The sequence below is a fragment of the Aythya ferina genome (genome assembly GCF_964211825.1).
Source record: "Aythya ferina genome assembly, chromosome: 1".
NCBI lineage: Eukaryota > Metazoa > Chordata > Aves > Anseriformes > Anatidae > Aythya > Aythya ferina.
In genome coordinates this window covers 139569300-139583791 of record NC_140296.1, presented here as the reverse complement: position 1 = coordinate 139583791, position 14492 = coordinate 139569300, and the positions used below count along the sequence as shown (strand labels likewise).

At 38.5% G+C, this 14492-nt stretch overlaps 1 long non-coding RNA gene across 1 annotated transcript; it reads right to left on the bottom strand.

Moving 5' to 3' along the window:
• Positions 1–1103: 1103 nt before the first annotated feature.
• On the bottom strand, positions 1104–13037 carry LOC311430101. The gene is made up of 4 exons (XR_014688564.1): positions 12899–13037; positions 5480–5592; positions 3550–3730; positions 1104–1879 (listed from the first exon to the last, which is right to left on the bottom strand). It is a non-coding gene; the product is annotated as an uncharacterized lncRNA (long non-coding RNA).
• Positions 13038–14492: the final 1455 nt, after the last annotated feature.

Sequence of the window (14492 nt, the reverse complement as noted above, 5' to 3'; positions counted from 1 at the left end):
AGCCTGAGGGGCTTAGGGGCTTAAAATGTGTTAGCTTTATGCTTTAGTTTCAGAAGAATGCAAGCAAATCATCAGTATTATATGGAGTTTTAACAATATTTTTCTGAATGTTATATACTAAATGCAACCTGAACAACAGCAAAGATTTTTATATTAATTTACTATAACTTTGTTTAGAGCAAATAAGCTCTTTTTTTTTTTTTTTTTTTTTTTTTTTTCTCCATGAAAAACATAGAGTTTGCAAACTACCAACAATTCCAACAAAAGTCTGCGAAAATAGTCTAACTTGTGTCAGGTCCCAACCACCTCATATGTGTAAGTACAGGGGGAAAACGAGTGAGGTTTTGTTATAAATTAAGCTAACGGCACAGACAGGTAAATGAGGTGGTAATGAAAAAAATGTCCATAGATCTAATACTAAAATAATGTCCAGTATTTCAACTTTGCTTTAAAGGCACTATAGACATTCATTTTTAGGGACACATTGTCCAGCGTTAAAGCACAGGCAGAGCACAGTAATTTTATAAATTTTGTCAAGCCATCTTGGTGACAGTTTTAAGCTGGAGTTAAAAGATATTCACCTGTAATATGGTTATCCCACCCCTATAGCATACAGAGAATGTTTGCTTAGCTTTATAAAATGTTCTGCAGATGTGCGGAAAAAAAGAAACATTATGTAAGGTGTAATGGCAGTGAAAAAGATTAGAACATGAACATCTTTTGAGATATCTAGGAGAAAAGTAGGTTCCCATATTTCTGATTTTGTCTTATGTCGATGCACTTTGCAATATATATATGTTCTATTTGAAAACTGAATTATATGTCCCAGATGGAAAGAAAGTCTAAATTAAAACGTACATTGATGTGAAAGATGTGGAGTACAAACATAGACTAGGATCATCATCTTACTTAAATAGTTGCTAAACTTTTAACATGTTCCATTGACTTCTATGATCTTTGATAAAGATGTGGTTACAAATGTGATTAAGAGTTTGACTAAGTATTAGACTGAATATGAGGCTGGATCCTTCCAGATTCTATGGAGGCTTAGTTGCAGCCACAGTAAAACAGTTTCTTAGTTTCTTTCTTTTTTTTTTTCTTTTTTTTTTTTTTTTTTTTTTTTTCCAAAGCACTAAGCAGTTCTTAGCAGCTCCCACACATGCAATGAGAACTGAGAGCACACAGACATACCTTACTAAGGCCTGTACAGAGCTCTTGTCTTATCTCACTGAAGTAAATGGCTAGCTGTAATTAATTTCAGTGGGATTGGGAATGTGATACATAGACCTTCCATAGGAAACCTTCTCCCTTCTCCCAGTCATATTATATGATCTTTCCTGTCATTACCATTACACTACGTTAATATGATAGACAGTTGTAAAACCTTAAATGGGAAGGAATGAAATCTGATGTGCTGAATTAGTCAAATGAATTAATGACCATGATATAGTGGTATTTTTGCTGTAGGAATTGTAAAGAATCAGTCAAGATTTTCTCCTGTGAGAGTTGAATCATATTGATTTCTTTTCAAATGACCAAGTAATTAGCATAGTAGAAACCTAGGTGCTCAGCACCTTTTCCATTAAACAGAACAAATGTCAAGTCCAATTAATATAGTCAGCTCTTCCATAGTGGCTGATTAGATGCTATCTATCATTATATGTTTGTTATCTTGTTGAAATAGTATTATGAGGTTTTGCTGACAATAACTTTGGATGATGTGCCCCTTTTCATTTTAATCCTTCTTTGTAGTTCAGGCACAAACACTTTCATAGACTCCAGGCTGGTAAACCATTAATTGTGAGAGTCCAGATTTTCAGCAGTTCATGCTGGTACAATAATTCTTCTTTCCTCATATCCTCTCCCAAGTGAAAAGAATCTGTATTTTTAATAATAATAAAAAGAGATAATCACTTAATGCAGAAATGTCCATTGCACCCGAACAGCAAATCCAGCTTAAGTGAAAATTTACACAAAGAATTATTTATAGGAATCAATCATAATTACATTTAATGCATGCTGCAGCTGTTTATAATAGTGGTTTTCCCAAGGTTATTCTCCTCCTACCATCCACCCCCACACACATGAAATTTGTTTCTGTGGAAATGCTTAGGAAGCATTATAATTTTCCTGTAACTTGTTACAATAGCAGCTGACTGTTGTAAGGCGGACTAGATTCTGATTAGTGAGTGCAATAAAAAGGAAGATAAGACTATTTTTGGACCAGTGAAAGACTTCTGAGAAACTGATTGGCTATAAGTATCAGGACAAATATTTTCTATGTCATTCTGTTTGCTATTTATTATGACAAACAAATCTGACTGTTAAACTAGAAACTTATTTTTTTGGTAATAATAAATTCAAAATAATGTAGGCCAAACTGGGAAGTCATAAATAAAGTGGTATAACTGGGACCTTCTCACACTCAATTCACATTTTCCTTCCTCAAAAACTCATTGCTGTAGAACTGATTCCAAAGTGCTTTTTTTTTTTTTTTTTTTTTTTAACTACTGAAAAGAGAAAGAAAAAAGAGATCTAATTTGTAGTACTTTGTTGCTTTGTTTAATAAATAAAACGAAGGCTTTATAGGAAAGCAAACACATGGCATTCATATTTTTCAAAGTGTTAAAGTCCCATGTGTCCAACCAGTAAGTCCAGAAGAGCACACGTCGTGCAGCCATTCAATGTAGAATATATGGCTACCCATAAAGAACTCTGGTTTGTCTTTTCTTACAAATGACCCAGGAAAATGTATAAATTCAAAACAGTCTTCTTTTTGGTACATGTTCCTGTGGCCATTTTAAATTTTAATTTTCACTGTATTTTGATAGATTTCCTATAATGGTGATAAGCTCTACAGTAGGTCAGTAGAAAATGTGACCTATGTTATGCTGTCTTATTCGTTCCTCTGAAATATACCCTTCAACTCTGGTGCTCATATCTGAGTTAGATAATTTCAATCTACAAAAACACTGCAGAGGGAAAACTCTTTGAACCTGAAGTGAAAAATCCTGAGGGCCTTAGAGACAGCTGTATTCATACTAAGTCTGATTGGACTTATTATTATTTTATTTATTATTGTTATTACTATTACTGTTGTTATATTTTAGTCTATCTTTACAAAATATCTCTCCAACATGTGTCCATTTGATTGTAGATATTTAATTAAGCATCTAACATCCTAAGTGATGCACTTTTCTGTTGTGAACATCTTTGAGTCACATGATGGAGAATTCCTGTAGTATGGCATTGGACTCTATGCTACAAAAAACAACAACAAAATCAACATCAACAAAAAAAAAAAATGAGAGTGCAAATAGCACAAAATTATATACAATTTTACTTCCTCCATAGTAATTTAACTTCTGGAGCAATATTGAGGGAATCTGTAATGAAAGGTCAATTGTATATAATACTATATTATTAAATTAATAATTAGATGTGAAATCTGGGCTCAAAAGGTTGGTAATTGAGAATGGAGTCCTTCTACTGACACAGTTAACTGAAGTGTGACCAAGGTTTGCACCTTAGATTTCAAAAACGCATTACCAGGTATGCTGAAGTAATCAAAGCTGTTGCTCTGGTGAAGATGCCCAAGTGACTGAGAAGGTGCCCATCCCTCTGAAGAGCTTCATCAGTGGCAGAGGCACTAGTGGGGAAGGCCACAGAGGCCCCACTTCCTACTCCTTTCCCTGGGACTGAGAAGGCTGAGCCCCTTGCATATCAGCAGCTGAGCAATTTAGAGTGAAGATTTTTAGGGAAACTCCAGATCCCAAATATGAGGTGTCTCTGTGGGAAGCCTTGAAAATCCTTTGATTTCTACCAAGTCTTTGGGCACAAAAGTAGATACAAGCCCACTCCAAATCAATCCACTTTCTTGCTGTTTGCACTTTCATTTCTCCCCCCATACTTCATAGAATAGAACTTAACTATAGAATAGAACTTAACTATAGCTGAGATACAGCAAATAGTAAGTACATAACCAATGGGGACCAATAATAGTTGCAATAAACCTATAACTTTGAAGCTCTAGTATTTAACATTCTGGATCCCAGACTTACACTCTGCAGAACTCCCCTAAGGGCAACAGGATTTCATTGGGTATAAATCAGGGCAAGATGAGATGATTTCAGAGTAGGTGAAACTTCTGATGTAACTTCCCCATCTTAAAGAGACTTTAGCCAAAAAGTAGGGGAGTAAAGGCAATAATAGGGAAGGTCACTTTGAGACATATTAAAATGAACTATAAAATGTTTAAATAGTTTATTTTTCTATGGATACTTATCTGTTGTTTGTAAAGATTGGGGCAGATTGGTAAGAAAAAAAAGGAAAAGAAGAAAGAGAGAGAGAGAGAAAGTTTGACTATAACAGTTGCTGTATAAAACATATCTTCCAAAACAGGTCCTTAGATTTTCTCTTACTAACTCAACCTGAATGAAAAAATAGTTTGTCCTGGGAGTCTCTAAATATCTGCTGTTTGATGCTTTATCTCTCAGCATCTATGACTGACCAATTTCAGAGCATTGCAGCAATTTAGCATTGACTAGAAAAATAAACCATGTTTTTACCATCACAGGCAAGAGGCCTTGAAAATCTATAGATGAAATGAACATTACAGTTTGAAGTGAGAGTGTGATTGCATGGAATGACAGCTTTTTCTGCAGAGACATAAATTAAAATCCCATTTGATCCAGAACATTTTTCAGCTCTAGAATAATAATTAAAAACAAAACAAAACTTGTTTCTTTTGGAAATAAAAAAGTTTTTTTCTAATTCATAAGATTTTTTTTTGTTACTTTAAGTTCAGTGTTAAACATCGAAATTGATATCTATATATTTTAAAGAATAATAATCAAAAAACAGAAGTGGCTATAAGTGCTTTCATTCTCAGTTCTTTTATTTAAAAACACTGAAAAAAAAAATCAGCAGGCGGAAGGTTCTCTTTAAAAATAAAAATAAATATAATTTAAATTAAAAAATATATTTTAAACGAAAAACAAGATGAGAATGCTGTAGCAATTATATATTAATTTAAAAATTGATATGAGATACAGGGTATTGAAATAAAAGACCAGATTTATTGGCCCCTAACTAAATTGAGCAATGTGGAAAATTGCATGCAAAAGGTGTCATTGTTAACATATCTGCAGAATAGAGTTGTTATCAGAGATTATTTTCCCTTCCAAAGTAAGCTACTACCTCTTAAACTCAAGTAGCTTTCCCTAAGGAAGTACTCCATTTTATTTTCTATGGCCTGTTAGTATCAGACAACATCTTGCAAGTAAAACTGTGGCCTGTATTTTGTCTCGTGATATTCCACAACTCCTCTTATTCAACCAGTTTTCTTGAAATCAACTTTTCACTTCTTTATTCTTTCCTTAGTTAACTTGCTTTGCATGTTCCAGCAGAACTGGACCTATAAGCTGAACTTTGTACCTCTTTCATTCCCACTGTTGAAGAAAGTGCCTTTGGTATTTACCTGATACTTCAGGCAGACCAGTTCTTCACAGCTGCATGACAGAGGGATGACTCCAGAGGAGATGGGGATCATGGGCCCTGAATCCCTAATGTCCTACATGCTCCACCTCTCTCCTGAAGAAATAAAATTTATTGAAGAAATACAATTTCTTCAAGAGAGGTTTAACACCACTACCACCACTGAGGAGAATGCTGTAGAAATGTTATATTAATTTAAAAGGTGATTTGATGCACAGGGTATTGAAATCAAATAGTGCTTATGAGCTAGATACTAAACATAACAGTTATGGTGAGTAAGAAGGTGCTATGGAGTTTTAAAATGGTTAGCAGAGCAAATAAACCTCTCCAGAAGAAAGCTCTGAATGTTAAAATAATTGATTTTCAATGTAGCTATCTGTACCCTTAGCATTCTGGAAGGGGCATTTCATCTGGGGTTGAGATGTGACTATTTTAGTGCAACAATGTCTTCTTGAGCTTTAAAATATAAATAAATATATATAATACTATAATTATAATTATATAATATAATAAAAAATCTACTCTAGTTGCCTTTATGACATGCCCTGTCTTCATGAAAGTGGCACTCATACTCTGAAGGCAAGGGTCTATTTTTTGGGAACAGTTGTCAGAAAAGCTATAAACCAGTGCCAAAGAACTATATTTAAACAATCTTTTCATCATGTATAAAGGAGTATTACTGTGGTTTTCTGCTTCCCACAAGTGCACAGCAAAAAAGCACAGTCAACATGCAAACCTAAGGGCTACCACTTTTTCTCTGTCTTGAGCTACTCTTTTCAAACTACAAAAAGAAAAATTCCTTGAGCTGCAGAGAAATGTTGGGTGGCATTAGGAGACAGCAGTTGTGCCATGTGCTGAAAAATGCATCCAGTATGCCCAGCCCAGTTCCAGTACCAGTTGCTCTCATTAGGTAAATGAGGTAGGTCCTGTGCATCAACCAGAGCTGGGCTGATCTTGTCTCTTTCCTCTTCCCTGTTGAATTATGTGGAGGTTTGATTCTTAAATAATTCCAGCAGGTTGTGGCCTTTTCAAAGGCAGTGTTTTGCTCCTCACAGGAGCAGTGAGACGTACTGCTCCTCACAGTGGTGGATCATGGACTACCGTGACTACAGTGTTTGTACTATTACACATAGCTGGGATGATGTCAAGGATAAGAAGATTTAAATTGTGAGTTTTGTTGGACCTTTTTTTCAATAGTGGTTGCTTAGCCCATCCAGGGAAACTGGAAGAAATAAATAGTGAAAGTATTGCATATAGCCACATTACATATAGTGCCTTTCACACTGCCTTTTAGTTTTCAAGACAGTGTACTGGGAACAATATAGAATCAAAATCTTGCTGCTTACTTCCTTTCTTAGCCCTCCTCCACCCATGCTAAAAGCTGCCCTGCCAGGATGGAAGCAATGGCTGCCTTGCAGGATTATAATTCTGTACTGGGAAATTTTCCCATTACAGATGTCTTTATACCCTGGGCTCAAATCAGATCTTAGGCTGTCATTTGAATACCTGTTTCTGCCAAGTGTGTAAAGTCATTCACAATGATTAAAAATATTTAACTCAAGATTTTCAAAGATGTAGTTGCTACAACTATATTAGCACAGACTGTCAAGGCAGCTATAGATTAATTAACTCATGTAACATTAGCTGTTCCACACAGGGTAATCAACATGAGGTAAATTGCACAGGTTCTTAAGCAGGTTTTACAACCCACACTGAAATTCCTGCTGTTGAGTATGGTATGAAATCCAGGTAGAAATTGCTGTACTTCAGTATAATGTTGGAAGAATGAGAACTGGCCTATGATATGTAAAGTGATCACTGTGGCCTTTCCTCTTGTTTCCTTGCAGAACTTTCTTTTACAGGCTACCTTCTGGCGAAAATAAATAAATAAATAAATAAATAAATAAAATGTAATCCATGCTGTGAATACACAACTTCCCTTGAAACAATATAAAACAACTATATCACCTCAGATGCTGAGTATGAGGTTAAGACAAGAAACAGTCTTTGTGGATTAAAAAAAAAAAAAAAAAAGAAAAGAAAAAGCTGGAAATGCAATAATGTGTATATATATATATATATAGGATAGGTAACCATTTTAAATAATTATTTAGTATTGGTGAACCCTTCATTATTTTTCTGATGTGTAAACTGAGTCAGATATAGCTGAACTCTTCATATATCTAAGATCTTCAAACAAACAGTTCTAAAGGATCTAGGATCTGATGTCTTAGTATCAAAACGTGATTTAGGATGTTAAATGAAAAGCAGAATATGTTTTGTCTGCAACAGCTGCAAGTTAAGAGTACAACCTCCCTGATGCATTCACAGCATATATATATTCCCTGCAAGAAATGAAAAGTTAGCTGCCTTGGAGTACTGTTCACAATAATTGGCACATTGAGCAAGGAGCTCCCTATCATAACCAAGAAGAAAGCTTAGTACAAGATTGCAGTAAATTCTGCCTTTCTTAGCAATACTCAGTATTGCTAAGAAATACTCAGTAGAATGGGTACCTCAGCCCTCTCCTTCAAATGAACAACTTCTATCTTTGTAAATTAGACTGGACAAGAAGATGCAACATTTTAAATAAAGATTTCAGATTCAGAGCACTCATCCAGCCATGAAAGATCTAGAGTCTTCTCTGTCAGAGATTTCAAATGTACTTCTGTGGCTGGCAGATTTATTTAATCGCCTATTTACTTGTGTGCAGGCAGAAGGAGAAAGGAGAAGAAAAAAGATGGAAAGAAAACTCTAGATTTTGATTCCCAAGACCTGCTCTACCTCCGTTGCTTTAGCATCTAAACATGGACACTGAGGAACAAATTTTTAGGAAGTGAAGAGGTGTACACAAAAGCACTTGGGTGTCTGCCTTCCAGTTGTGTCTGTTTCACAGAATCACATTGCTTTTTCATATCTGAGAGCAGAATAAATCACGTCTTTCTAACAAATATATTGTAAGTAAAGCAAAGAGGATTTTATCTGAGAAATTCCTTTGCAGATGTCGAGCTCTGGGGCAATAGTGTTCATTTATTGGCCTACCTTATTGTTAAAGAAAAAAAAAAAAAAAAAGATGAAAAACCTGGCATGCTCTTCGTTTGCAGTGAAGGTTACTAGTACACATTCTTAAAAATGATGGTTACCTCCAAATAATACAGGGGTAACTTCTATCTGCTTTCTCTCAAATACAACAGCTAAAACACCTGTGAGCACTTGTACCTATGCATACCCATGCGTCGGTGTGTCTGAGTGTGTTAGGCTTATTTTTCCTGAGTGGTGAAAGCTGTGCCAAAAAGTCTCACTCTCAGTGAATCCAAGACCAAGGCTGGAAGCCATGAGAATTAGCTGCAGGTGCTTAGGGTTTAGAAACTGCTGAAGGGACGAAAGACCAAGGTGTTGGCTCCAGGTTAGTTCTTATGATCAACTATTCTTTTTATCTTCCCATAAGACCACCTCACTCTTTTGTTGGCAAGGGGGAGGGAGAACGGGAAGGGGGAACAGAAAAAAAAAAAAAAAAAAAAGAGTTAGACTGTTTGATTTCAAATGGGAGGTGGAATTCCTCAGAAGACGAGCCTGTAGCGATCAGGAAAAGCAGATTAAGAGAAGCAGATATGGGGAAGAGGGAAAACGGGGAGGGAGGGCAGGTAGATTTATTCATGCAATTTAGGATATTAGCAGTAAATTGAGGAGGTGGTTTGTTCTGTGTTTAGTCTTAAACAAATTCTACCCCCCTTTTTCCATGTTTTCCCTTTGTTTATCTCCTGAGAGATGCCCACATGTGTACAATACAAAGAATAAAGTCATAAAAGCACAGGCCTGTCAGCCTCCCCAAGGACCAATTAATGGTGTTCCAAATCTTGTGGGCAGGCAGATGAAAAGGATACAGAGAGAGAAGGGGAGGTAGATGAATACTCAACGAGAGCAAGGCAGGTTTTTCAGATGTTGGTAGGAACTTCTTTAGGTATTCTTAGCTAACTTAGGGTTTGGCTAGAAAGACCACTTCTGCAGTCCTCTGGTCATAACTGGCACAAAAGGAAAAGTCACACTTCAAAATATCAATTAGGCTTTTATCCAAACCAATAACAACATGATGGCAGTGTGGGAGAGGGGGCAGGAAAAGGCCACTTACAATTTTTCCAAACCTCCTTTCATATATTGGCAGTTTTATTGATAGGTACTTGAGTTTATATTACCGTTTGTATCTCTGAGCTGGGTATTGCTCTGAATGCAGCAGGCTTTGTAGTGCAACCTTTTACTCCTATCTCACCCCCTACGTGTCCACAGGCCTTTGAACAGCAAGCGAGTGGCACTTTGAAATCAGGAGTTGAAAGTGTTTGACATGGGAAAGGGAGCATGAAAGTCTTGCTCTTTGAACCTTTTCTTTTCAAAGTCCCACAGAAAGTACAGGCAGGACAATAATGGACAGACTGGGAGCTCTCAGGGTGAAGTGGGGATATGTGGTAATGAGGTTTTAAGTGTTTCAGCGGTTGTTCCACCCCACAGTTTTCTCCCTTATGTACTCCCAGTGAATTAAATCAATCTGTTGCCAGATATCACAGAAATCTTTAGTTAAACATATATTCTCTCTCCCTATTTAATTTATTTCTTGATTAAGTACTGAAAATAAAATTGAGCTGATGAAAACAGGAAAAGGTGGTCAAAATTATCATTAGGTTGCTGACTACTGACTGAATTTTTTTTATTTTTTTTATTTTTTTCCTTTTTCCACAATTAAATGAAGCCAGATGCGTGGTAAATGCAAGTTGCACAAGAAATGAAACCAGCTGTTGCATCAAAGGTCAGGCAAAGGCCTCTCCAGGCTCACATACAAACTCATTGTCATTTACCTGTTGGGGTCAGGAGGGTGAATTAGTAAACTTGCCAGCTGCTAAGATTTGCTTCAGTGATTTTACCTACGTGTGAGATCAGTTAGTGTGGAGGGTATGAGAGAAACTTGGAGGTCCTGAAATGAAACATCTCATCTAAGAGCTTCATTATATTTAAGAAGAAAAGATGCAGCAGGCTAAGTTATTACTCTCTGAGGTCCATGAACTGATCTTTCACTCTTTGGAGAAAGTTTTTTTTGTTTGTCTGTTTGTTTTTTAATGAAAATCTTCCTTTTTAAAAAAAAAAAAAAAAAAAAAAAAAAAAAAAAAACACTCAGAAACCTCTCTATAATGCATCTTCTCAATTGTGTAATTCTCTACCTGGGAAGAAAAAAAAATCCTTTCTGAGTGATGTAGCAATCATTTTACACACTCAAGCATGAAATTTCATCACCATTATCTTAGCTTGGATGACTGTACAGATGTTGTTTGGCCATAAAATGTATTCAGCTCTTTTTTAAATCTAACTGTGGTATCTGACTCAATGACCTCCTGCAGCAGTTGGTTCCATGGGTTTGGGCTATGCTTTGATGAGGAAAATTTATTTGTATTGATCATAGAATTAGCCAGGTAGGAGCAGAAGAGCTGAATAAAAACTCACTGTCAAAAATGCTTCAGAGTGTTCTGATCAGTCTATTTTGCTTAATCTCTCTCTCTCTTTTTTTTTTTTTTTATTATTATTAATCCTGTCTGACACTGTTCCTTTTTGGAGTTAGATCCAGAAGAGGTAAAGGGGAGCCATTCTTTCAAAATGGCTGATACTAGAGTCCTCTCACCAAAAAATCAGTTAAAAAAAAAAAATCTGATCCTGAATTTGAATACTGAATCCACCTCTATGTGCCATTCAATTATTTGAGATGAAGTGTTTTCCTTTCCCATATGGAATATGCATAATGCAGACATTTATCTGACCTAGCAGTCATTTTCAGTGAATATGAGTAAAGCTGGTGCCAGCACACAGCTGCAAGTGCCATAGACACATCTCCAGCATCCTTGCAGAACCTCAGTAATACCCCTGGGCACTGTTTTGCTGCAGGGTCTTAGAGGCCAGTATACGAAGAGCACCTTGGTAGCTGCCCTTTGAGAGGACACCTAGGAAGGATACCTCTTCACCTTCAAGAATTAGAAGCAGAAATGAGAATCTTCCTTTTCTTTTCTAAACATGTAGTTTTCTTGAGGCTCTTCAAGAGATGGGTACTTTTTTTTTCTTTCTTTTTCCTTTTTTTTTTTTTTTTACATTGTTTGTACATTGACATGAAGTGTGGCAAGCTGGATATTCAGAGCTAGGTTTTCCTCCTGGTGACAGCCTACTGTCTTCACTGACCATGCACCCTGCTCACAAGGTGCAAGAAGAGCCTACAAGGTGTGAAACGGAGTGGGGGAAGGGAATGAGGATGGGGCCAATACTAAATCCCTCTGCACAGGTACATCATTAAAAGCACAGGTACATCAAGAAATTAACTGTTCTCTATAGAAGGGTATGTCTACACACAGTTATGCAAAATCACATACTAATCACCTTATCTGAGCCAGAGTTCTGGTGACCTACTTGACTACATAGGTCAGAATTTACTGTTCTACTCACTTCCTATGCCAGCGTTTAGCAGTTTTCAAACACTTTACATGATCAGAATCTGCCGTTTATTTTCTTTGAGATCAGAGCCATAAAAATTGTACATTATAACACTTTAAGTAATGATGCTTAATGAATAGGATAACACAGTGACCTTGTTTGTCTTTGAAAAAACACATTCTCAGTGTTTTTTCTCAAATTGGTTTGATTCTTTATATCTTGAAAATCTAAACAATAATGCAATGTCAAGTAAAGTGTTTGGGTAAATGTTCTTAAATCATGTATATTTGGTGCTTAAATGATTAGATAGAATGGTAGTATTCATCAGATAGTAAATATAAGAGCAAAAGTCTTATAGGCAATGCCATCTGAAAAGAGAAAAGAAGGGAAGGAAGGGATGGAGAGAAGAAGGGAGGGAGGAACGAAGGAAATTAAAGAGAAAGAAAAAGAAGGAAAGAAAGAAAAGGAAAAAGAAAGATTTTTCATTCTCCACAGGAATTTATGTTTAATAACAGCAAGTTTAGCTATTTCAAAAGTTATTTCCACTCAGTGAAACAACCCAAAAATATCATGTATATTGAATGTAGAATCTAAACAAGTATCTCTGGAAAATTTAGTCCTGTATCCTAGAGGTAAATTTTCATAGGACCTTAACAATGGTAGTTTGTCCCCTCAGACAACATTTCTCAGTCTAACTGACATCCCTTCCAGGGTGCCATTTTGAAAATCCAGATTTATATATTTTTTTTCTTTCTTGTCTTTACTTGCAGCTGTAGTTATAATTTCAGATCCCATTTAATCTGTTCCTCTCCGTTCTCTACACAAGATTAGGAACACTTGTAGAGTCTTAACATATATCCTCTCTTAATTATCTCATAGCTGAGCCATACATATATAGTTCTTTTTATCTTTCCTCATATGTAAATTACTCTAGTTCCCTGACCATTTTTTGTTTCTCTTCTCTGAACTCTTTCTAATTTGTCAATATTTGCCGAGGCGATCGGCTCCGGGGCAGACGCGTTCTGCAGCGGAGCGGGGGATCGGGCCAGGCAGGGCTAATTTTTCCGGCATCGAGCCTACTTGAGGGAGCTGCCAGGACCCGGCAGCCCTCGCGAGGGAGGCTGATGAGACGAAGGCGGAGCCAGCAGCGCCCCCTCCCCAGGCGTTCAAAAGCTGCCCCTAGGGAGCGCGAGCGACCAGGAGCGCGGCGAACAGGGCGGGCAAACAGGGCGTGGCGCGTCAGAAGGGAGTGGCGCGGCAGTTCGCGCAGGCAGGGCGCGCAGGAAGGGCAGAGCGCTCCCCCTACACACAAACAACACCTCCTTAACAACAGCCGTAGCTAGGTGATAATGGTCTCCACCAGGCACGGCGCGCTCTCCAGGAAGTCGGTACACACCCAGACCAACTACCCGTTAAAAAATGCTGCAGTTCAGGTCACCGGATGCAGGGAGTGTCTGAGCCTGTTGCTGCCATCGGCGGGAGGCAGAGAAACTGCGTGCATTAGGTGCGAGCAGGTGGATGACCTGGTCCGCATGGTGGCGGAGCTCAAGGAGGAGGTGGAGAGGTTGAGGGCCATCAAGGAGTGTGAGCAAGAGATAGACTTGTGGAGTAACTCCCTGCAGGGCCTCAAGGGGAGGTACCGAGGTGAGACTCCTCAAATGGGGGTGGACCCCCTGCGCTGTCGCCGTCGGGCAGAGGGAGGGGATCTGGGAGCTGAGGAGGAATGGAAACAGGTCCCTGCTCGACATCGCAGGCGACGCCCTCCCCTTCCGGCCCCGCATTCCCAGGTGCCCTTACACAACAGGTTTGAGGCCCTGGAGCTCGACAGACCAGTAGCTGAGGAAGAGGTAGCAAGTGTTCCCAGGAGGATGCCTAGGGCGAGGAGGTCAACTCCACGCCTCAGGACTGCCTCCACCAAGAAAGACAGGAGGGTTATTGTTGTTGGAGACTCTATTCTTAGGGGAACAGAGGGCCCTATTTGTCGGCCTGACCCTACCTGTAGGGAAGTCTGCTGCCTCCCTGGGGCCAGGGTCAGGGACGTTGCCAGGAAGCTTCCCAACCTGGTACGCCCCTCTGACTATTACCCTCTTTTGATAGTCCAGGCGGGCAGTGACAACATTGAAGAGAGAAGCCTGAAGGCTATCAAAAGAGACTTTAGGGGACTGGGTCGGTTAGTGGATGGAGCGGGAGTGCAGGTGGTGTTTTCGTCTATCCCTACGGTGGCAGGGAGGGGTTCAGAGAGGACACGGAAAGCCCACCTGTTAAACACGTGGCTCCGGGACTGGTGCCAACGCAGAAATCTTGGTTTTTTTGATCATGGGGCACTTTACTCAGCACCTGGCCTGATGGCCGCAGACGGGTCCCTATCTTTTAGGGGAAAAAGGATCCTGGGCCAGGAGCTGGCAGGGCTCATTGAGAGGGCTTTAAACTAGGTAGGAAGGGGGATGGGGCTGAAGCTAGGATTGTTGGGGCTGTGCCAGGGGGAACGATGGCAAGGCCGGAGGATAAGGCAATGGCCCAGCTGAAGTGCATCTACA